The 24015-nt window shown below is 48.9% G+C and overlaps 1 long non-coding RNA gene across 1 annotated transcript in view; it reads right to left on the minus strand.

The window, feature by feature from the left end:
* The window catches only part of LOC309517099, a 393909-nt gene that overhangs the window by 357224 nt on the left and 12670 nt on the right, over positions 1-24015 (minus strand). The window contains exons 2-3 of the long non-coding RNA XR_014213150.1: positions 21308-21435; positions 4985-5048 (exon numbers count right to left, since the gene is read on the minus strand). This is a non-coding gene — a long non-coding RNA (uncharacterized lncRNA). The remainder of the gene's footprint in view (positions 1-4984; positions 5049-21307; positions 21436-24015) is intronic.

Below are 24015 nucleotides of genomic sequence, written 5' to 3' on the forward strand. Positions count from 1 at the left end.
GTGTGCATGGCTAGATTAGGTGTCTAATGTCTTCCTGTGTGTGGGGAAGAAGACAAAGACAAAGACAAAGGGAGAGAGAGGAAACAAGAGGCATAGAGTGAAGATATGAGGGAAGTGAGCAAGGAGAGCTTCACGCCTGATAACCCCCTATTCCCTCACCCCAGATTCCCCTCACTGGTGAAGTACATGGCAGCCTGTACTTGGGGGAAGCTTAGATAAGAGAGAGAGGGGACGAGAGACAGAGAAGCTGATGCTTGCCCTCCTAACCCCTCCACCCCAAATCGCATGGGAACTGCTGTGAACTGCTGCTCACCTGTGGGCAGCTGGCAGCCACTAGAGTTACCATATTTCAAACAGTGAAAATCAGGACAGAAAAGTTGTTGTTGTTTATTGAGTTTTTTTTAGTTTTGCCCAAAATTGTTGACACTGTTGACATGGATTGCCACATGTCCAGATTTTCCCAGACATTTTTTCATTTTTTCCTGTCCCTCCACTTTCAACCCTTTTGGAGGGGTCTCTTAGGGTCACTTCCCATCTCTCCACATCCCCATAGGTGAGATTACTGTGACATGTTATAGGCTCAAACCACCTATATGACATCAATCCTGGCCCAACTGCACTGGTTGCCACTTAGTTTCTGGACCCCATTCAAAGCCTTAAATGGCTCAGGATTGCAATACCTGACCAGACCCAGCATTCATCATCAGCTATCATTTTCTGATCATTCTCTATTGCTGTTGAAGGTGTGCACTGTTGAAAGTCTTCTGCCTCTGCTATTTACCATGGAGGGCTGTTTAACCCACAGCCACCATGCCACCCCAGTCATGTGCTGATAGCAGAGTTAACCAGGGTTCCATCTGCACCCCATGCAAATATTACTTGCCCAATGAGAGCACTTCCTCAATCTGGTGATCCTCTTTTGAGCCCCTCCCTGCTCTGTAGCCCTGCAGCCTCCAAACCAGCGAAGGAGAGGCCAAGTTCCCCTCTGTCCTCTTTGCTGGCACAGCCACAGCCTGTCCAAGAGGCACCTTGGGTGGCTATTTAAGCTGAAGCCCCCTGGCATGTCACTGGCTGTGATGAATGAGGTTCCAAGAAAATTTGCTATGTTCTGCTCCCAGACAGACAAGCGGATGTATCTTGAATGCCAGTGAGTCCCCCATCTGAGGAGGAACTGGGGAGACCAGGCAGCTGCTTTTCAGATTTGTATGTAAAAGCCCCCCCCTTCCAAGTTTCCCCTGCTGTGCCCGGGCGTGCCTTCCCCCTTCATCTATCATTCTAAAACATTTCTGTCTCGCTATTCAGCCACACACACCCCTGCAACGAAGCAGCTTACAAAATGTTATGTACTGAGTTGAATAGGATCCAAACTGCAGCAGTCTGATTGGTCCTAGAACAATAGGATCCAAAATGCGGCAGTCTGACTGGTCCTAGAACAATAGGATTCAGAATGCAGCAGTCTGATTGCTCCTAGAACAATGCAGCAGTATGATTGGTTGGCAGGATGCTCCAGATATAAGTGAATCCACAACCTGATTGGCTTACAGTAGAATTCCAGAATTAGCCAATCATGTGCAGCAGTGTAAATAATGTATATAAAGCAGATACTTTGAGGGGACATTCATTCATTCCTCCTCACCACTATGAGCTGAATAAAGAGCATGAAATCACTTTACGACTCTGAGTATATTTCACAAAAACTAGTAGACGGTTTTGCCCTTAGCTCTGCAATTTAAAATACACAACCCACAAGGAAAAAGAGATTGGGAGGGAGGAGGAAAACAAGAAGCTCAAGCAGGTGTTCTTAAAGTCACAGTTCTTCTAATGAACCGTTGGGATAGAAGAATCATAGAATCATAGAGTTGGAAGAGACCACAAGGGCCATCGAGTCCAACCCCCTGCCAAGCAGGAAACACCATCAGAGCACTCCTGACATATGGTTGTCAAGCCTCTGCTTAAAGACCTCCAAAGAAGGAGACTCCACCACACTCCTGGGCAGCAAATTCCACTGTCGAACAGCTCTTACTGTCAGGAAGTTCTTCCTAATGTTTAGGTGGAATCTTCTTTCTTGTAGTTTGGATCCATTGCTCCGTGTCCGCTTCTCTGGAGCAGCAGAAAACAGCCTTTCTCCCTCCTCTATGTGACATCCTTTTATGTATTTGAACATGGCTATCATATCACCCCTTAAGAGATGAACTGCTTCTCCCTTGGAGGTTAATTTTGAAAAACAAAGTGGCAAACTGCTATGGTTCTGCCTTGGACCAGTACACTTCCCATTTGCCTGAATAAAAGTACCCTCCCCCCAAAAAATTAGGTGGGATTTGGAGCCTTCCAGGAAGCATGGGAGGCCATGGCACCTCTCTTGGCTAGAAATTAAGCCATGGCTGAGCCCACCAGAAGTGGCACCTCAACGCAGCTAGGCTCGCTCTGGGATCCTGCGTCTGTTCCAGGTCTCATGGCTGAGGCACTGGCTTGGGCTTTCCCTGAGGGAAGCGGGGAACCCAAAGCAACCAGCCTTTGGTCAGGCATTTGGGTTGGGCTTTGCTCGTTCTGACTTGGTCAGATCCCACCTGGGATGTCCAGTTCTGGGCGCCACAGTTTAAGACCGGATATTGACAACTGGAAGGTGTGCAGAGGAGGGCAGCCAAGGTCTAGTTGATGGAGTCAGGGATGTTGAGGCTGCAAAGAAGAGACTGCGAGGGGACAGGATGGCCAGACGTACAGGGTATGAGAGCTGTCATCGGGAGGTTCTGCCCTCCCCAACAAAAGGCCTGCCCCCTCCATATAAAGTCCTGGCTTCACCCATGGTTGGACTAGATGAGCCTTCTATGATTCTAAGTCTGTTGGTGCCTTTAAAAGACTGACTGTTGCATAAACTCCATTGGACTGGTGTTGTGAGTGTGAGGGTACTACAGCAGACTTGGGAGTTTGTATGTGTGTTGTTCAGCTGAGTTCATTTGATAGGAGGTGGGCATTGTAGGCATGTTGCCCATGTTAATCCCCTGCTAGACTGGCACCTCTGCCCCGGCTCTGGCAGAGTTAGTGTTCCTTTAACAAATTATGGCAGGCAGAAATTCAGCAGGTCAGAACTAGCCTATGGGATTTAAATTAGGGTTACCAGACGTCCCCGTTTCCCCGTTTCCCGGGGACAGTCCCTGCATTTGCAAATAAGTTCCCGGACAAATTCCATCCCTGGAATGTCCCCGGATTTCATCTAATATCCCCGGGAAATGCAGCAGCGGCAGGTAGGAATGGGATTGGGGCTGCTCCGATGGGAAGGGAGGCATTATGCTACCCTTGCCTCGCCACCGCAACTGCTCTCGGCCCTCCTTCTCTGCCTTCCATGCACACCGCTTCCCCACCACCTCCACCACCATCGAAGAACCAACAACTCAGGGGCTGCCCAGGCTCACGGGGAAAGGAGATAGAAGCCTCAGAAGAAGGGGACACGTGGCTGTTGAGGTCAAGGCAGCAGCCGGCCCTCTGCCACCACCACTGCTGCAGCATCAATGTCCTGAACATGTAATATCTATTTATTTATTTCATTGAAAAAAATCTGGTAACCTTAATTTAAATTCCTACTTGTAACAGTTTAAAAAGGTTGCAGATCCCTTTGTGTGCACTTACTGACTTGAATGGGACAGCATGTGCATAAGATTTCAGATTGCGCACACTTGTATTTGAACTTGTGTTTGCTTAGACGTAAGGCCTATTGGGGCAGCTCAGCCAACCCCACCCTTTTCCTGTAGTCCATGGGCAGAGCACGTATCTAGGGTGTCAGGTGGGGACACCAATGCAAAACAGAATGTCCATATTTTCATCTGAAAAATGTTGGCGTCAACAGCTGTTAATAGTGATGGGCAAATAGAAACTCCAGGTTCAGAGACAGCAGAGGAGACAATTGCCTTCATGCCTTGCTTGTGTGCTGGTCCTGTGGGTTTCCCTGAGGCATGGTCCAAGTCCAGTCCGAGGTCGAGGGTGCAGTATTGAGGTCGTCCGTCAAAGTTGAAGCTGGGTCCAAAGCAGGGAGTCGGGCGAGATCAGGAGATCTGGCAGGACAGGGTGCAGGCAGGAACTGGCTACCAACAACGTTGCTCCTGCAACCTGGGACTGGGGCTGCCTGGGTTACCGGACCCAGAGGCAACCTCAGCTTCCCCTGACGGGGCTGAGAGTGGAGCACCTGCAGGCAATGGGTCCTCTATCACCTCAGGAGCCAGAGCAGACTCAGCTGGTGCCTGCACCTGAGGATCCAGCACAAGTGAGGACCCTTCAGGCTCAAGCCCCAGCCCCGGCTCAGCTGCTTCTGGAGGCGGGGAATCCTGTGCAGGCTGGGATTCCTCAGGTTCAGCTTCTGAGTCCAATTCCCAGGCCATCACAGCTTGTGATGGCCTTTGTGAGAAGCAGGACGAGTGTCTCTGGACTCTTTGCCTACCACCCCACCTTTGTTGTGTAAAACTCACCCGTGGTGCTCCTACCATGGTGCCCATGTCCCCGCCAAGGACTATTTTTATCCATCTCCTTTGTTTATAGTTTTGAGTGTGGTTTTAAATCTTCTCCTTCATGTGAAATGTATTTTCTTCCCTCCAATAATTTTCCATTTCATGGTCTGAGCTGCAGCAGCCAAGTCTCCAGATTAGAACTGAGAAGGAAATGAGCTGTGACGGATGGACCCCTTGCCGTGGAGGGTACCAGGCCTCTTTCTTGTCAGTTGGGGGCCCGAGCGGGTGGCCCACAGTTGAGGGAGGTGGAGGGGCTGTCTTTGCAGCCCTCAGCCCAAAGAGCTACTCAGTAGTCCTGTGTGGGTCAGAGGAGGGTGGCATTCACTGCTGCTCTTTAGCACCACCAGGCTCTCATGCCCAGGCTAGCCTCTATCCAAAAGGAAGGTGCGTCCCAATCCACCCACAAGAAATTCTCCTTCTCCAGCCTCATGGGAATGAAAAAAGACTGAGACATTTCCCCCTGGGATGTAGTGATTAGGAAACTTGACCTGTTGAATGTCCTTGGCACACAGCTCTTAGAACTACACGTCCCCTGGCCTGCTTCCTTGCAATCTAAAATACATAGCACAAAAGGAAAAAGAGATGAGGAGGGAAGAGGATATCCTGCTCCCCAACATAAATCCTGGCTATGTCCATCCTTACTGGGGCTGCTGGAAGGTCATGGGTGGCAAATGAGCAGCAGCAAGTGGGTGGTCAAGTTGGTTGAAGGAAGGAAGGAAGGAAGGAAGGAAGGAAGGAAAGAAAGAAAGAAAGAAAGAAAGAAAGAAAGAAAGAAAGAAAGAAAGTGTTCCATTTTGGGAAGTGTGAATGATGGAAGTTTGCAAATATGAACTGAACTATCTTTCTCCCGCTCTCCCAGAGAGGAGACCCTCCTGCCACGTTTGGGTCAAAGGCATGTTCCTGCAGGAACATTGTTTCTGCTGATCCTCACAGCTTTGGATTGACTGGAGGGTCTGTGCATTGGCTTCTTCTTCAAAAGAAAACAGATCTTCATACTTGACAGTGCCTGTGTCAGACTAGTCAGCTGCAGCCACGCCTGGCTGACCTACCCTCCTAGTGCCCCCAAACACGTCATCCTAATATAACTGTTGCCAAGGGAAGGGGGGAATAGCACAAAAGAGTGATCATTAGAGAGCCAGCAGGTGGCCACCAGGCATTGTATAATATCTGGTAGCAAAAATAACTGCTTGGAATTTCTCAACAAATGTCATTGACGAGAAACAGCAGGTGCAATCCCCCTACCCCTCCCAAAGCAGAGAGAGGCAACTCTAGATGTTGTTGGACTCTCAACTCCAGGCAGCTCCAAGGCAGCATGTACAATGGTCAGTGAGGAAGGGAATTGCAGCCCAGCAAGAGCTGGAAGGAGACACAGCATGTTCCCCATGTCTTGTGAAAGAGATTGTGGGAACAGGATTCTGTTCTTGGTTCATAGGGGCAAAAGAAAGCAGAGATTGACCCATTAGAAAAAAGCATCCCAAACCCACTATTGGATAGAACCCATGAAAATGTCAAGAGGTTCTGGCAAGTTTGTTTGAGTCCTCCAGAATGCTGTTGGGAAAGATGTTACCCAAAGCAGAGGGCCAGTGCTTTTTTTAAAAAAATGTTTAGGGGTACTCTCATTTTGACTCAAGAAAATCATCATTTTACAGTTCAAATCGGGGGAAATAAATACAGTAGATGGAGAAAAGTACAGAGATCCATAAAATGTTTAGGGGTATGCGTACCCCTGTGTACCCCCAGAAAAAGCACTAACAACAACAACAACATGTACAAATAATAGGCTGATGGTGTAGTCACAGGAGAGCAGGGCAGATCAGCAGACAACAGGTAAAAACAGGTAAAAACTCAACATCAGCAGTTCAGCAATTTCAGATATCCTCTGCATTTGAACTCTGCCACAACTTCATTCATTCCTCAAAACCAAACAGTGCAAAAACAATTTCATAACACAGAAAAAGAACACAGCAGCAGATATAGCCTAGGGGAATTTTTTTTAAAAAATATTTTTATTAAGTTTTACATAACAAATTTAAATTCAAACAAATCCACATCATCATTTAGGATTCCCTGAATCCTTTGACTTCCCTCTGTCCTTCCACGGTTACCATTAACAACCCCCCCCCCGCTTATTTTCTCTATTTAAAAAAAAAGAATAGTAATCCGTTTTTCCATAGTTTTTCGTACATTACAAGCATTACTTCAATCCTGCCAAAGGATTTTTAGTTGTTTACAGTATTCTCTTAAATACATTATAATTTTTTCCCATCCCTTCTTAAAATTCTTCTCTTCCTCATTTCTGATTTTCCCAGTCAGTTTTGCCATTTTGGTGTACTCCATCATCTTCATCGGATGTCAGGGAGAAGGAGAGGGTCTCTGATTCTGCAGGAGAAGGTCCCAGCGCTAGGGGGAGACTCAGCTGGGAAGGAGGGGAAGAGAATGAGTGTAACACCAGGGATCCAGGAGAGCAACGGGACAGGAAGGTGCAGGGGCTCCAGGACTCTTCGTTGGAAATTAGTGAGGAGAGCCCAAGCACCCCGCTGCCCATGCCCACCCTGCGCAGGAGACTCCCGCGCAGTGAGAGGCGGAGACGCTTAGGCATCAAACAACTCTTATGTTGGCAGCGTTTTAAGAAACGCCCACAGACAGATTCTACGAGTGACTAAGGGCAGCCACGCTGAGATGGGCTGTGCAGTCCGGAGGGTTTAACCAGGCAATCCAATGCTCAAACAGGGCAGGATTACGCACGAGTAACTCCCAACCACTACAGCAATCTGTCTGTGTCTGAAAGTTGCTCGTGCGCAACAAGCAGAAGGGGGCATCATGAGTAAGACCGGAGAAGTCGGAGCCACGGGAGGGGCGGCTGGAGGCCAGTCGCTGGAGGAGAGAAACCACGACTTGGAAGAGCACATAGCCATCCTGACGGCGAGGCTGGACGAACGACGGTCGCTGGATGCTCAGGGGAAACCCACCCCCATAGCGAGGAAGGTACCGGGACTGGTGCACAGGTTTGGGGGAAAGCCTCAAGAGTATGGGGCGTTTAGAACAGAAATAGAATATGCCTTGAAGCTGCAGCAAAACGATTTTGAAAATGACGCAGCCAAAGTTGCTTATATTGTGGGGCACTTGCAGGACGGGGCAAGAGAGTGGATTTGACCGCTTATGGCGACGCAGAATGACGCCATGGAGGATCTACCGAAATTCTTTCAGGCGATGGATGCTATGTTCAGTAGCGATGTGCAACAGAGTGTGACCAAACGGGAACTGCTGAGCTGTAAGCAGGGAGAAGGGTCAGTTAGAGACTATTGGTCACGTTTTGCCATGATCGTTCATCGCCTGGGGTGGCAACTGGACTCGGAACCCATACAAATGCTATTTGAGGAGGGGTTGTCACCAACGGTCAAAGATGAGCTTTCGCGCACACCCCGCCCACAGTCTATGGATCAGCTGACCAAGGCAGCCCTTGCGATTGGCGTAAGACAGGAAGCGCGGGCTCAAGAGAGGCGGGAAGGGAGAGAGCAGCGTTGTCATGACTACCGCATTCCTAGAATACCTAGGCAGCCTTCCCCGCCGGCGGAGCCAATGGAAATAGGCGGTGCGCGTGCCCAGGAAGTTTCAAACTCCAGCGAGAGTCGCAAAAAGGAGGGAAAGGATGTAAAAACGACCAAGAAATGTTTCCTTTGCCAACGGCCAGGACATTTTGCCAGAGTCTGCCCACAAAGAAAGGCCTGGCAAGGAATGGTGGGGGCCGTGGGGGGCGAGGAGGAGGAACCCCAGACCCCGGAGCAGGGAAACGGAAACGCTTGGCTGCCAATCAGCGGGCACAGCAGCCGAGCCAACAACCAATGAATGTGCCCAAACCAGATTCTCCAATAGCAGCAATTGCCATTGAGGTGGTGCTTGAACTCCCAAATGGGCACCCAGTGAAGGTTCAGGGTATGCTGGACTCAGGAAGCTCATGCAACTTTTTTAGCAGGGACTTTGCCTTAGAGCATCAGCTTCACCTGCTACCTTTGGATGCATCTCTGCAAGTCACCACCATTGATGGGAGGGAACTGATTGGGGGGAAGTTACCCACCAGACCCCACTGATGAGAATGAGAGTGTCTAGGCACTCAGAGACAATCGCCTTCCACGTTGCCTCATTAGCGGGTCCCCCAATAATATTAGGGATGAGCTGGCTAGCGCAACATGATCCGGTGGTGGCGTGGCATCAGAGGACCATCAGCTTTGGGTCTGACTACTGCCTGCAGCACTGCCTAGGTGGGGAAATGCCAAGGATGAGCGTAGCCAGAGTGGCAAGCACTGCAGTGGAGGGTAAAGGGAAGGTGCCACCACAATATGCTGATCTGAAGGAGGTTTTTAGTGAAAAGGAGGCAGATAGACTGCCACCACACCGGCCGTTCGATTGCCAGATCAATTTGCTCCCTGGGGCGCAGCTGCCTGTGGGTAAGCTGTATGCCATGTCAGACAGAGAGATGAAGGAGTTACGGGACTTTATCGACAAAAACCTAAAGAGAGGGTTTATAAGAGAGTCAAAGGCAGTGGGGGGCAGTCCAGTATTTTTTGTGGACAAAAAGGACACTGATAAACCGAGGCTGGTGGTGGACTTCAGGGCGGTAAATTTGGTGTCAGAACCTGTGACTTTCCCTATGCCCAGAATTGACGACATTCTGACGAGAGTGAGGAAGGGAGAGATTTTCACCAAGCTAGACCTTAGGGGGGCTTACAACTTAATCCGAATGAGAGAGGGAGATGAATGGAAGACCACCATGTTCACACCCCTGGGGGCCTTTGAATATCTCGTTATGCCTTTCGGATTACAGTCAGGCTCCGCCTGTTTTCAAGCGTTCAAGCACCACGTGTTGGGGTCTCTGCTTTACAAGAACTGTGTAGCATTCCTGGACGACGTCTTGATATATTCAGAAAATGAGGAGCAACATGTGAGAGATGTCAGGGAAGTGCTACAACGCTTGCAGAAACACCAGTTGTGGGTCAAGCTAGAGAAATGTCAGTTTCATGCCTGAGAGGTGGAGTTCCTGGGGTACAAGTTATCTGACAAAGGTTTAGCGATGGACCCAAGCAAGGTGCAAGCAGTATTGAAGTGGAAAACCCCAAAGACACGAAAGGATGTGCAGAGGTTCCTAGGTTTTGGCAATTTCTACAGGAAGTTCATCAATAATTTTGCACACTTGACAGCCCCAATCACGGACTGTCTCAGTAGTAAAAGAAAGTTTGTGTGGACGGAGGAAGCCCAGCAATCCTTTGAAAGATTGAAGAAGGCGTTCACGTCGGAAGAACAATTACTACATGTGGATTTGGAGAAACCACTGAGGTTGGAGACGGACGCGTCAGACAGAGCCATCGGGGCGGTTCTGTTGCAGCCAGGACTGAACAAGCAAGAATGAAAACCGTGCGCCTTTTTCTCGAGGAAGCTGAGCAAGTCGGAACAAAACTACACCGTGTACGACCGAGAACTGCTAGCAATTTACGCCGCCTTTCGTCGGTGGCGCCATTTGCTGATAGGGGCGCAGCACAAGATCCAGGTCTGCACAGATCACAAGAACTTGGAATATTGGCGGACAGCACGGGTGCTCAACCAGAGATAGATTCGCTGGGCGCAGGAGTTTTCCAAGTTTTCCTTCGAAATCCAGTATGTGCCAGGCGAGCAAAACGTGAGAGCAGACGCTCTCTCGTGGAAACCAGAGTACTTCGAAGGAGAGGGGCCGCCGGAGACCCGACACGTCATACCTGAGGACCGATGGGTGTGTGGGGGTACTCTAGTGGGCACGAGAGAACTGGCAGGACTCACTAGGGATGAATTCGCACGAACAAAAATCAGGGAACTCCAAGAGGGGAGGGGAGCACCAGAGGGGTTCAAAGAGAAGAAAGGGGTGTTGTACTACAGGGGGACGATGTACGTACCGGGGGAGGCTCTAAGAAGAAGGGTACTCAAGCAACTACATGACATCCCCACAGCGGGGCACTTTGGGCAACACAAAACCATGATGCTGGTGACTCGACAATTTTGGTGGCCACGGGTGAGGGAAGATGTACGCGAATATGTAAGAGGGTGTGACCGCTGCCAGAGGGCCAAAGGGGAACGCACTGTACCAGCGGGTTTGCTGGAACCCTTACCCACACCCAACAAACCCTGGGAGGTGGTGTCAATTGATTTCATGACGGATTTGCCCAAATCGAGGGGGGAAACAGCAGTGATGGTAGTAGTCGACTTGCTAACCAAAATGTGCCATTTCATCGCCGGCAGAAGAAACGGCACGGTTGTTTGTAGAACACATTTTCAGGCTGCATGGCGCCCCCTTGAGGGTTCTCTCAGACCGCGGAAAACAATTTACTTCCCGGTTCTGGAGGAAGCTCATGAGCCTACTGCAAGTCGAGGTCAGCTTCTCGACCACGAGACACCCAGAAACCAATGGGCAAGCGGAAAGGGCAAACAGCGTACTCCAGCAATACTTACGCTGCTATGTAAGCGAGAGGCAGAATAATTGGGTAGAGAAACTAGCGTTAGCAGAATTTGCGTACAATAACGCTGAACATGTATCCACAGGAATGAGTCCATTTTTGGCCAATTATGGGTGTCATCCCAGGGCATTCCCGGGTAATAAGGAACAGAGCTGGAGTGTGCCCGCAGCTGAGCAGTTTGTGGAAGAAATGGAAGCGTTACATCAACAGCTCAAGATGAACCTAGAAAGGGCCAAAGCCAATTACAAGAAGCAAGCAGATAAACACCGAAGGGAAGGGGAAACCATAAGGGTGGGGGATCGCGTGTGGCTGTCCACTCAAGGATTACCCTTTAAGGGAGGGTGCAAGAAGTTGCAGCCCAGATGACTGGGGCCATTTGAAGTTATACAACAGATAAACCCCGTGGCGTTCAAGCTCAGGTTGCCCGACAACATGAAAATACATCCTGTGTTCCACAGGTCCTTACTCTCACCACACAGAGAGGGGCGGGAATTCGAGGGGCGGGAAGTAGAAGTCACGCCACCACCACAGGTAGAAGAAAGGGAACACCAAAGTTCGGCCGCAGAGATAGTTGATTCAAGGTGGCGAGGTCGGCAAGTGTAGTACTTGGTGGCGTGGGAAGGAGAGCCCTGGTCGGAAAACACGTGGGTGCCCGCAGAAGCAGTTGGCGACGAGCATATGGTGGAAGTGTTCCACCGACGGTTCCCAGATAAGCCCCAGCCCTTAGAGCGATTCTGGGAGGAACAATTCGGTACCACAGAGGAGGAAGAGAGTTTCGAAGGGTTTTCAGAATCCGAAGAAGAATCGGATTGGGAGGGTCATTCCTTGGGTGGGAACCTTAGCAGGTGGGAAGAGGTTTTCGCACCCACAGATGAGGAGGACAGCTCATTCCGGGGTTTTCTTGGCTCACCGACCAGAGCAGAGGCTACAATAGAGCCCACAGGTAGGAGGGGGAGTGAAGGGGGCCCTGGGAGGGAGGTGGATGTCAGGGAACTGACATCAGAGGCACGGGAGAAGGAGAGGGTCTCTGATTCTGCAGGAGAAGGTCCCAGCGCTAGGGGGAGACTCAGCTGGGAAGGAGGGGAAGAGAATGAGTGTAACACCAGGGATCCAGGAGAGCAACGGGACAGGGAGGTGCAGGGGCTCCAGGACTCTTCGTTGGAAGTTAGTGAGGAGAGCCCAAGCACCCCGCTGCCCACGCCCACCCTGCGCAGGAGACTCCCGCGCAGGGAGAGGCGGAGACGCTTAGGCATCAAACAACTCTTATGTTGGCAGCTGTCAGGGCTGCCTCAGGTCTAAGCTCACAAAAGACCAACGCCAAGCTCTTCTTATATACAAGGATGTTTATTGCAGTTCATTATTGGTTCCACAACCGAGGCGTGCAGCCCCGCGTCTCTTTCTCCTAGACATTAGAAGTCCCCTCTGAATCGGTCCCTCCCCTACACCAGTTTAATAAGCTAACGCTGCCCCACCTCTTTCTCTCTTTCCTTTTCCGCAGGGTCTTTCTGCCCGTCGGGGTTCCTTCCCTCCTGGATTCTCCTGAAGTGGAGTCTCCAGACTGCTCCTGCCCTCTCCTGCGGGCTTTGGGACCTGGCCCCTCCTCCTCCGGGCTCCCTGTTCTCCCGCGCGCCTCCTCATTTGAACTTGGCATGCGCGCCCAACTTCTGACCTTCCTTTTGACAGTTATGCTACTCCCCTCACTGCTTTCATCACCTGCCGGGAGAACGGCTTGCTCTGATCCCTCCCCTTTCTCTGTCGCCGGAGCTGCTCCCTCTGACACACTGGAACCTCCCCCTCCCTCGCTGCGCTCTGGTGGGGAGGCTGGCCCTGATTCCCAGCTGCCGCTTTGGGGTCCCCTGCTGCCCCCCCGCTCCTGACACTTTCCCCCCGGGGCTCCCCTTGCCCTTACCACAGGCGCCCCTTTCTGGGAATCCTCTGATTCGCTGGAGAGACTCATGGAACCCCCTGCGTCATTGCTATCCTCTTCCTCGCTCTCCTGGGATTCCTCTCCATCGCTCTCCATTTCCTGCCTTCCCTGTGCCTCTGTCCCTGTACCCCTGACAGCAGCGTTTTAAGAATCGCCCACAGACAGATTCTACGAGTGACTAAGGGCAGCCACGCTGAGATGGGCTGTGCAGTCCGGAGGGTTTAACCAGGCAATCCAATGCTCAAACGGGGCAGGATTACGCACAAGTAACTCCCAACCACTACATCAGCCATTCATCTTCTTTCCATCTCTGGGCCAGTAGTATCCGCACTGCTGTCATTGCATACATGAATAGTTGTTTCTGCTCCTTCAGAATCTCTGTACCTAGAATAGCTAGCAAAAAAGCATCTGTTTCCCCCCACAAATGTTATTTTAAACATTTTTTCAACTCTTTGTAAATCATTTCCCAGAATGCTTTTGTTATCTTGCACGTCCACCACATATGGTAGAACATGTGTTCTTTCTCCTTACATTTCCAGCAAACATTTGAAGCAGTTCTATACATTTTTACTAATTTTACAGGTGTTTTGTTGTTGTTTAGTCGTTTAGTCGTGTCCGACTCTTTGTGACCCCATGGACTAGAGCACGCCAGGCACTTCTGTCTTCCACTGCCTCCTGCAGTTATGAGAAAGGTGAATTCCACACTAGGAATTATTAGGAAAGGGATTGAAAATAAAACTGCCTATATTGCGATGTCTCTACAAATCTGGGTTGCAACCAGACTTGGGAGTCCTGTGTATAATCCTGCTGGCCTCATGTCAAGAATGATTTAGTAAAGGTTCAGAAAAGGGCAACCCATGTGATCAAGGGGACGGAGTGTCACCCATAGAAGGAAAGGTTACAGGATTAGAGGCTTTTATGTTCTGATGAAATGCAAGCAAGAGGTGACATGCATCACAGAATTGTAGAGTTGGAAGGAACCACCTTCCACGAGAGACCGTTCCACTGTCAAACAGTGCCAGAAAGTTCTTCCTGATGTTTAGTCAGTATCGCCTTTCTTCTAACTGGAAGCCATTGGTTTGAGTCCTACTCTCCAGAGCAGGCGAAAACAAGCTTGCATCCTCTTCCATGTGACAGCCCTTTAGATAGTTGAAGATGGCTATCTTCTCAGTCTCCTCATTTCCAGACTGTTGTTGTTTAGTCCTTCAGTCGTGTCCGACTCTTCCTGACCCCATGGACCAGAGCATGCCAGGCACTCCTGTCTTCCACTTCCTCCCACAGTTTGGTCAAACTCATGCTGGAAGCTTCAAGAACACTATCCAACCATCTTGTCCTCTGTCATCCCCTTCTCCTTGTGCCCCCCATCTTTCCCAACATCAAGGTTTTTTCCAGGGAGTCTTCTCTTCTCACGAGGTGGCCAAAGTATTGGAGCCTCAGCTTCACGATCTGTCCTTCCAGTGAGCACTCAGGGCTGATTTCCTTCAGAATGGATAGGTTTGATCTTCTTGCGGTCCATAGGACTCTCAAGAGTCTCCTCCAGCACCATAATTCAAAAGCATCAATTCTTCGGCGATCAGCCTTCTTTATGGTCCAGCTCTCACTTCCATACATCACTACTGGGAAAACCATGGCTTTTACTATACGGACCTTTGTTGGCAAGGTGATGTCTCTGCTTTTTAAGATGCTGTCCAGGTTTGTCATTGCTTTTCTCCCAAGAAGCAGGCGTATTTTAATTTTGTGGCTGCTGTCACCATCTACAGTGATCATGGAGCCCAAGAAAGTAAAATCTATCACTGCCTCCATTTCTTCCCCTTCTATTTGTCAGAGGGTGATGGGACCAGTGGCCATGATCTTCGTTTTTTTGATGTTGAGCTTCAGACCATATTTTGTGCTCTCCTCTCATTAAAAGATTCTTTAATTCCTCCTCACTTTCTGCCATCAAGGTTGTGTCATCTGCATATCTGAGGTTGTTGATATTTCTTCCAGCAATCTTAATTCCAGCTAGGGATTCATCCAGCCCAGCCTTTCACATGATGAATTCTGCATATAATAAGCATGGAGACACTATACAGCCTTGTCATACTCCTTTTCCAATTTTGAACCAATCCGTTGTTCCATATCCAGTTCTAACTGTAGCTTCTTGTCCCACATAGAGATTTCTCAGGAGACAGATGAGGTGATCAGGCACTCCCATTTCTTTAAGAACTTGCCATGGTTTGCTGTGGTCAGCACAGTCAAAGGCTTTTGCATAGTCAGTGAAGCAGAAGTAGAATCATAGAATCATAGAGTTGGAAGAGACCACAAGGGCCATCGAGTCCAACCCCCTGCCAAGCAGGAAACACCATCAGAGCACTCCAGACATATGGTTGTCAAGCCTCTGCTTAAAGACCTCCAAAGTAGGAGACTCCACCACACTCCTTGGCAGCAAATTCCACTGTCGAACAGCTCTTACTGTCAGGAAGTTCTTCCTAATGTTTAGGTGGAATCTTCTTTCTTGTGGTTTGGATCCATTGCTCCGTGTCCGCTTTTCTGGAGCAGCAGAAAACAACCTTTCTCCCTCCTCTATGTGACATCCTTTTATATATTTGAACATGGCTATCATATCACCCCTTTACCTCCTCTTCTCCAGGCTAAACATGCCCAGCTCCCTTAGTCGTTCCTCATAAGGCATCGTTTCCAGGCCTTTGACCATTTTGGTTGTCCTCCTCTGGACACGTTCCAGTTTGTCAGTGTCCTTCTTGAATTGTGGTGCCCAGAACTGGACACAGTACTCCAGGTGAGGTCTGACCAGAGCAGAATACAGTGGCACTATTACTTCCCTTGATCTAGATGCTATACTCCTATTGATGCAGCCCAGAATTGCATTGGCTTGTTTAGCTGCCGCGTCACACTGTTGGCTCATGTCAAGTTTGTGGTCAACCAAGACTCCTAGATCCTTTTCACATGTACTGCTCTCAAGCCAGGTGTCACCCATCTTGTATTTGTGCCTCTCATTTTTTTTGCCCAAGTGCAATACTTTACATTTCTCCCTGTTAAACTTCAACTTGTTTGTTTTTGCCCAGTTCTCTAATCTGTCAAGGTCGTTTTGAAGTGTGATCCTGTCCTCTGGGGTGTTAGCCACCCCTCCCAGTTTGGTGTCATCTGCAAATTTGATCAGGATGCCCCTGAGTCCATCATCCAAGTCGTTGATAAAGATGTTGATGTCTTTCTGGAACTCTCTAGCTTTCTCCATAATCCAGCGCATGTTTGCAGTTTGGTCCCTGGTTCCTCTGCCTCTTCTAAATCCAGCTTGCACTTCTGGGAGTTCTCGTTCCACATACTGCTTGAGCCTTCCTTGTAGAATTTTAAGCATAACTTTGCTAGTGTGTGAAATGAGTCCAATTGTGCGGTAGTTGGAGCATTCTTTGGCACTGCCCTTCTTTGGGATTGGGATGTAGACTGATCTTCTCCAATCCTCTGGCCACTGCTGAGTTTTCCAAATTTGCGGGCATATTGAGTGTAGCACCTTAACGGCATCATCTTTTAAAATTTTGAATAGTTCAGCTGGAATACCATCACTTCCACTGGCCTTGTTATTAGCAGTGCTTTCTAAGGCCTATTTGACTTCATTCTCCAGGATGCCTGGCTCAAGGTCAGCAACCATACTACCTGGGGGTATACGAGCCATCCATATCTTTCTGGTATAATTCCTCTGTGTATTCTTGCCACCTCTTCTTGATGTCTTCTGCTTCTGTTAGGTCCTTGCCACTTTTGTCCTTTATTATGGAAATCTTTGTACGAAATGTTCCTTTCATAGCTCCAATTTTCTTGAACAGATCTCTGGTTTTTCCCATTCTATTGTTTTCCTCTATTTCTTTGCATTGCTCGTTTAAGAAGGCCTTCTTGTCTTTCCTTGCTATTTTCTGGAAATCTGCATTCAATTTCCTCTATCTTTCACTATCTCCCTCGCATTTTGCTTGCCTTCTCCCCCCCCCCACTTTTTGTAAGTCCTCATTGGACAGCCACTTTGCTTTGTTGCATTTCCTTTTCATTGGGATGGTTTTCATTGCTGCCTCCTGTATAATGTTGCGAGCCTCCATCCATAGTTCTTCAGGCACTCTGTCCAGCAAATCTAAATCTAAATCCTTAAACCTGTTCCTCACTTCCACTGGGATTTGATTTAGATTGTATCTTACCAGCCCAGTGGTTTTTCCTACTTTCTTCAGTTTAAGCTTGAATTTTCTATAAGAAGCTGATGCTCTGAGCCACAGTCAGCTCCAGGTCTTGTTTTTGCTGACTGTATAGAGCTTCTCCATCTTTGGCTGCAGAGAATATAACCAATCAAATTTCGATGCTGCCCATCTGGTGATGTCCATGTCGTCTCTTGTGAGCCAGTGTGGTGTAGTGGTTAAGAGTGGTAGTCTCGTAATCTGGGGAACCGGGTTCGCGTCCCCGCTCCTCCACATGCAGCTGCTGGGTGACCTTGGGCTAGTCACACTTCTCTGCTCAGCCCCACTCACCTCACAGAGTGTATGTGGGGGAGGAAGGGAAAGGAGAATGTTAGCCGCTTTGAGACTCCTTAAAGGGAGACTCCTTAAAGGGAGTGAAAGGCGGGATATCAAATCCAAACTCTTCTTCTTCTTCTTCTTGTGTTGTTGGGAAAGCATGTTTGTGATGACCAGCTTGTTCTCTTGACAGAACTCTATTAGCCTTTGCCCTGCTTCATTTTGAACTCCAAGGCCAAATTTGCCAGTTGTTCCTTTTATCTCTTGATTCCTCTATAATGAGAAGAACATCCTTCTTTGGTGTCACTTCTATAAGGTGTTGTAAGTCTTCATAGAATTGGTCAATTTCAGTTTCTTCAGCACCAGTAGTTGGTGCATAAACTTGGATTACTGTGATGTTAAACAGTCTGCCTTGGATTCGTGTCAAGATCATTGTCAGGGGTTCAGGAGCAGAGGCGAGGGCAAGGGAGGAAACAGAGAGCGAGGGGGAGGAGGCAGAAGAAAAGATGAGTGATGACGACGACCCGAGATCTCCGAGTCTTTCCAGTGAATCAGAAGATTCACAGGAAGGAGCGCCAGTGGCCAGAGCAAGGGGGGAGCTTAGGGGGACACCCCAGGAAGAAGGGTCCAGAGGGGGCTCAGAGAGCAGCAGTTGGAAATCGGGGCCAGCATCACCAACAGAACGTAGTGGAGAGGAAGGGCACCAGGTACCGAGCTCTGGCAGCTCGCAGCAGGAGGGAGGGCATGAGTCAGGAGTGGCCACACCTCCATTGGGGAGCGAGGAAACGGTCAGGCGGCAAGTGGAAGGTTGGGCGCGCGCGCCAAGTTCAAATACACAGGAAGGTGGAGCAGTAAGCAGCCCGGAAAGGGAGCCAGGTCCTAAAGCCCGACGCAAGGAGACAGAAGGATCCGGGGGGTCAGCGTCAGAAGCGTCCAGAAAGGAAGAGACCACGGGGGGCAGAGGGACCCAGAGAAGAACGGTCAGGCGGAAAAGGTGGAGTAAGGCTAGGGTACTTAGCTGGTGTACAGGGGGCGGAGACTCAGACGGAGCTTCGCCGGTCTAACCCATAAGACGTAGAGTTGCACGCAGCAGCTTGAGAATGGAAACTGTAATTCAATAAAGACTTTTACTAAGTAACCGCTGGCTAGCGTGATCCTCTGTGAGCTAGGATCTTGAAGCAGCTCTGACAATCATTCTATCATTTTTGAGATTACATCCCAGTACAGCTCTCGCCACTCTTTTGTTGACTATCCTTTTACAGGATTCTTGCCCACAGTAGTAGATATGATGGTCATCCAAACTGATTTCGCCCATTCCCGTCCATTTTAGTTCACTGATGCCCAGGATGTCAATATTTATTCTTGCCATCTCATTTTTGACCACATCCAACTTACCCAGGTTCATGGATCTTACATTCCAGGTTCCTATGCAATATTTTTCTTTACAGCATTGGACTTTCCTTTCGCTTCCAGGCATATCCGCAACTGAGCAACCTTTCGGCTTTGGCCCAGCCGCTTCATCAGCTCTGAATCTACTTGTACTTGTCCTCCGCTCTTCCTCAGTAGCATGTTGGACGCCTTCCGACCTGAGGGGCTCATCTTCCAGCGTCATAACTTTAAATGCCTGTTGTCTTTGTCCATGGAGTTTTCTTGGCAGGGGTACTGGAGTGGCTTGCCGGTTCCTGCTCCAGGTGGATCACGTTTGGTCAAAACTCTCCACTATGACCTGTCCATCTTGGGTGCCCTGCACGGCATAGTTCATAGCTTCTCTGAGTTATTCAAGCCCCTTCGCCATGGCAAGGCAGTGATTCATGAAGGGGCATTTCCAGACTAAACATACCCAACTCCGTCAACCATTTCTCCTAAGACCTGGTTTCCAGTAACTTGACCAGCTACAAAGCCATCTAACAGTTACCTCAACCAGTCCACATTTTACCAGCTTCTCTACAATAATATTGGGGGGAGGGGCTTTATCAAAAGCCTTAATGAAACTCACAGCATTCCTCTGATCCAACAAGCTTGTAACTATCAAAAAAAGAAATGAGATTCATCTGGCATGACTTGTTTTGGAGAAACCCATGCTGGGTCTTAGCAATTACAAAATCCTTTTTTAAGTGCTCACAGACCAACTGTTTAATTATCTGTTCTAGGACCTTTCATAGATTCATTGAATTGTAGAGTTGGAAGGACCACAAGGGTCATCTAGTGCAACCCCCAGCAATGCAGGAAACTTTTGGGACTCAAATCCATTACCTTGAGATTAAGAGTGTCATGCTCTACCAACTCAGCTATCCCAGGAGATTTATCAGTGCTAAGCTCACAGAACAAAAGTTACCTGTGTCTTCTTTTTGCTCAGTTTCTACATTCCAGTCATGAGTCTCATCCCACCATGTTTCACTAATGCCTATTAGGTCATATTTTCTATTTTGTATTAAAAGCTCAAATTTGTCTTGCTTATTTCCTGTACTCTGTGCATTAGTATAGAGATACTGTAACGGAAACCACAAGTCATTCCCTCCAGCTGCTTCCTTCTTGTTGTTTCCTGCCCTTTAGCAGGGCATAAAATTATGTGGAGAATCTGAACAGAGAGAAGTTTTTCTTTCTCACTCATAAATAATGCTAGAATCCAATGGAATGATCCAAAGATCCTGAATGTTGAAAGATATAGAACAGATTAAAAGAATGACTTCTTCACAAAGTGCATAGTCAGACTATGAAATTCACTCTCCCAAGAAGTAGTGATGGCTGCCAACTTGGATAGTTTTAAATGACTTTTAAATTTACTCACAATGCCCCAGTGTAGTATTGTCCAAGGGAACGGTGGTTAACTAAAATAGTGGGTGGCTCACAGCTGTCCACCTGCCAGTGATAAGTCCTGCTAGGGCACCAGAAGTCCCAGCAACTGTCTGGTATGCCAGTCCTGCACATGGTTTATATAAGCCTCATATCATTGAAGTCTGGTAGAGTCCACATTTTGAATCAACGTCTTTATAAGGAATAGAGGGGATGCTCATCAAATTTGCAGCAGGCACCAAACTGGGAGAGGGAGCTAATGCTGCAGAAGACAGAATCAGAATTCAAAATGACCTTAACAGATTGAAGAACTGGGCCCAAGGTAACAAGATGAATTTCAATAGGGACAAAAGTAAGGTTCTGCAGTTAGGCAGGAAGAACCAGGTGCACAAGTATAAGATGGAGGCACCTGACTTACTAACAGTACATGTGAAAAGGATCTTGGGGTCTTGGTGGACCACAAACTTAACATGAGTCAACAGTGTGATGCAGCAGCAAAAAAAAAAGCTAATGTTCTTCTAGGTTGCATTAAGAGGGAAGTCATAGTCCCACTCTCTTCTGCCTTGGTCAGACCACACCTGGAATACTGTGCCCAATTCTGGGCACCACAATTTAAGAAGGATGTTGACAAACTGGAGGGTGTGCAGAGGAGTGCAACCAAGAGGATCAAGGAGCTGGAAACCAAGCCTTATAAGGAATGGTTGAAGGAGCTGGGCATGTTTATTCTGGAAAAGAGGAGATTGAGAGGAGATATGATAACCATCTTCAAATATCTTAAGGGCTGTCACATGGAAGAGGGAGCAAGCTTGTTTTCTCTTGCACTGGAGGGTAGGACTCGAACCAATGGCTTCCAGTTAGAAGAAAGGAGATTCTGACAAAACATCAAGAAGAACTTTCTGACCGTAAGAGCTGCTTGTCAGTGGAATGGTCTCCCTCGGTAGCTTGTGGACTCTCTTTCCTTGGAGGCCATCTGTCCTGGATGCTTTAGCTGAGATTCCTGCATTGCAGGGGGTTGGACTAGATGACCCTTGGGGGTACCTCCCAACTCTTTTATGATTCTAATCTGACCTCTTCTGTGATAAACTCAGTGGAAAGCCTTAGCTCTCACTCTCGCCAGCAGTCTCCTACCTGCTTCTACTGTGATGGGGAGATAAGAGCTTCTTCTTCTTTGGCGATCAGACTCCAGATCTGAAAGCAGGGGAAGGCTGAAAGCACAAGCTTTGCACACAGAAGGTTCCAGTACATACTTTGATAGCCTGCATGGGAAGAGATGTAAAAACTGTAATAAAGTATGTGAAAGGATATTGTTAGGAGAATCTGCTTACTCAGACTGTATTACAAATGTGTCAATGATGTTATGCAGCAAAAACTCTTCTTTCTGAATCAGGCATCCAGCTCTGATAATGCAAGCTTCTCCTCTGAGAATGTGACTTAATTTCTACATGTGTAAAGAAAGCTAAGGTGAGGGAATGCCTTTCTATAAGCCCGTGCCTTTTATGGGTCTGAGTACTCTTTCTTTTATGGGTTCCCCAGTAGCCACTGTTATGACCAAGTAAGGCCTTCTCCAACATCACGATGATGCGATTATTGAGGACATCTACTGCAGACACCCTTGCTCTCCCTTCTGATGGCTCTTCCTCTTTAAACTGATCTTGGGCTGGACAGTCTTTCAAAGAGAGGACTGCTTCCAAATAGCGGACTGCCCTCTTTCAAACAGGACACATGCAGACTTTCCTTGAACATTCAAAACATGCTACATAAGTGCTGGTTTCTGACTGATTTGTTTTTTGAAATTGCATTAGCACATAGAGCCCCAAGGACCTTTCTGCTGGACCTTCGCCACCTCTCCTGTAAGCCAGCTAGGGGAGGTGGAATCTCTCCTCTTACCAGTTGCTGTGATGCCTGAGGACTTGAGTGGCATTCCCAAGAAGGTTTTAAAAGGGACCCCTGATCATTAGGTCCAGTCGTGACCGACTCTGGGGTTACGGCGCTCATCTCGCTTTATTGGCTGAGGGAGCTGGCGTACAGCTTCCGGGTGATGTGGCCAGCATGACTAAGCCACTTCTAGTGAACCAGAGCAGCACATGGAAACATTGTTTACCTTCCCGCCGGACCTATTTATCTACTTGCACTTTGATGTGCTTTCAAACTGCTGGTTGGCAAGAGCAGGGATCAAGCAACGGGAGCTCACCCCGTCGCGGGGATTCGAACCGCGACCTTCTGATTGGCAAGTCCTAGGCTCTGTGGTTTAACCCACAGCGCCACACACATCCCTAAGAAGGTTTTAGAGGACTATTATAGAAGGTGATTAGTGCTAAAATTAGTGCCTGTGGGCTGAGATGGCTCTTTTTTTTGTTGAGAGAAGGAAATCCTCTGGGTGATCCACTCTGTCCCTGGCCCCCACAAGGAATGCAAGCCCCAACCTTCATTGCATGGATTGGGGGATGAGGCTGTGGATTGTAGCTTTACTGCACTGATGCACACTTCTAAGTACACCCGTCATTAACAGAGCTGGCTTAGGCTGGGTGTGTGTGATTGTGATGGGCAGTAGTGGAGGAAGGGGGGGCGAGGGAGGTCTGCCCCAGGTGCCATCTCTAAGGGGAGTGACAAGAAGGCACCTTGCAGGGGGCACAAGTCGCTGCCATCGTGCTGCCACCGCCACATGTAGAGGATCCTCCGCTCACGGCTGTGGCGGTGGCAGGATCCCACTGCCGTCTGCACGGCGCTCAAGCGGTTCGTATGGCACTCGTACAGATCCCTCCGCTGCCACTGCAGCCATGAGCAGAAGATCCTGCTGCCGTCTGTACGGCACTTAAGCGGCTCCGGTGGCAAACTGCCCCACAGCGCATGCACAGCATCATAACGTATTGCACATGTGCATGCACAATATGTAGTAGCACCGCGCATGTGCCGTACATATGGTGCAAGCGCCGCTGGGCAGTTTGTCCTGCCCCCGAAACCCTGCCCCGGGTGCTGGTTAGCGTTCCTTTGCCCCTGGTGACAGGCAGCTTCTCTCATCCAACCAAAATGGTCAAAGGCCTGGAAACGATGCCTTATGAGGAACGGCTAAGGGAGCTGGGCATGTTTAGCCTGGAGAAGAGGAGGTTAAGGGGTGATATGATAGCCATGTTCAAATATATAAAAGGATGTCACATAGAGGAGGGAGAAAGGTTGTTTTCTGCTGCTCCAGAGAAGCGGACACGGAGCAATGGATCCAAACTACAAGAAAGAAGATTCCACCTAAACATTAGGAAGAACTTCCTGACAGTAAGAGCTGTTCGACAGTGGAATTTGCTGCCAAGGAGTGTGGTGGAGTCTCCTACTTTGGAGGTCTTTAAGCAGAGGCTTGACAACCATATGTCAGGAGTGCTCTGATGGTGTTTCCTGCTTGGCAGGGGGTTGGACTCGATGGCCCTTGTGGTCTCTTCCAACTCTAGGATTCTATGATTCTATCAATCCATGAATGATTTCATAGGATCCTAGACTTAGATGAAACTTTGCAGGACATCTAAACCAACCCTCCCGGAAACCCAGACCCAGAGCATCCCTAGCAGATGGCTGCCTGGTCACCCCATATCTAATGACTGAGTGCTGCTGACTCTCCATGGTGGTCTTTGTGCAAATATGACAGAGAGGGGCAACTAAAGCAATGGGGGGGGGGGAGGAAATGCTCAAAGTGCATTGGGGACCTCTTAGTTCAGAACAGGGATGGGGAACCTGGTGTCCTCTGGAATGTGCTATTGGATTCTGGCTGCACTCTTCCCTGTGACCAGTGGCTCTGCAGGCTGGGGCTGGTGGGAGTTGGAGGGCAGCAATAGCTGGACAAGCTCCACGGG

The sequence above is a fragment of the Podarcis vaucheri genome (assembly GCF_965113315.1).
Source record: "Podarcis vaucheri genome assembly, chromosome: 13".
NCBI classification, from domain to species: Eukaryota; Metazoa; Chordata; class Lepidosauria; order Squamata; family Lacertidae; genus Podarcis; species Podarcis vaucheri.